Here is a 1,256-nt window from a genome sequence, read left to right on the forward strand (position 1 = left end):
AAGCTGAAGGAAGCTACAATTAGCACAAAAAAGTTAAGAAAGCAGAACCAGAACAAAATTAGAAAATGCAGGAAATGTTTAACTATTTTGAAAAGTTTAAGGGTGTTGGAGACAGCTCCATTAATTTTCAATGATAACAACAATTACAGAAAAAGCTAAACATCTCAAAAAGCATAAATTGATAAAATACCAAAAGTCAAAGGCAGAATGTCCTAAAAGAGTGGAACATTTTGATATATGCATTKTTGAAATAGCACAMAAATTGTGGAATGGGACATGCAGACAATCATATGGAATCAAAMACTATCTCAATCGTGTTAAAACTTCACAACATTCACAAAAGACATGGACTGATAACAACTGATGTCCTGATATGTACAGTGATGAATCTTTTGCTTCCGCGTTACCACGGATTGTGAATTGTGTCTGAGTATGGTAGCACTGTGAGAACGATTCTACCAATGCTCCAGAGACACGCTGGCATTACTACTGGCATCGTAGCRTAGGGAGCCAAGCGGGGATGAATTCCTGTCACCTGGCAGTGATTTGAGGGACCCTGACTGCATGGCGCTACRTCAGTAACATCATACGTCCACAAATTAATGAACCCAGCAGCTGGCAGCTATTTCAGCACCCATGGAGTCGTTRGGAATTAGGTGTCTTGCTAAAGGACACTACAACATGTGGGCATGGCAGAGAATCAAGCTCGTGACTTTCTGTAGAGCTGCTCCACAGCCGCACCCCCTTCCTAAGACAGCACCCTGGTAGTCTTTCAACAAGCCAATGCTTGTACACACATAKCATGCACTGTTTCTCTATGGACTGCCTGCGTCATGATGAGGTTCTCTCGTGGCCAATCTTGGTCCCTCAATCGCTTTCCAATCTGTATATGAAAGGTTCAGTGTCATTCYGCTGGATCTCGAGGACCAGTTACGTTAGCTTGGAACCAACATGTGGCACGAGAGGATACGGCTGCACAACTCCACACTGAATTGCTGCCTGTGTCCAGGCCTAATGAGATGCCACGCCCTGGCATGGTACCAGTAGTGTGTCTGTATTGCCAACTTGGATCTGATACTGTACCTTTAAATACTGCCACAGAACCTAAAAAAAGCACAGATAATTTCCCATGCAATTTCAGTTCACCTCCATCGCTCTGGGTGCTCAAAATTCTTTGTCAGTGAATGCATCTTTTATTGCAATGCTGAAATAAAAACACAGCAGCTGTCCTTTGTATTCCTCCCTATATATATATA

Source organism: Austrofundulus limnaeus, unplaced genomic scaffold, assembly GCF_001266775.1.
Source record: "Austrofundulus limnaeus strain Quisiro unplaced genomic scaffold, Austrofundulus_limnaeus-1.0 Scaffold118, whole genome shotgun sequence".
In the NCBI taxonomy this organism is placed as follows: domain Eukaryota; kingdom Metazoa; phylum Chordata; class Actinopteri; order Cyprinodontiformes; family Rivulidae; genus Austrofundulus; species Austrofundulus limnaeus.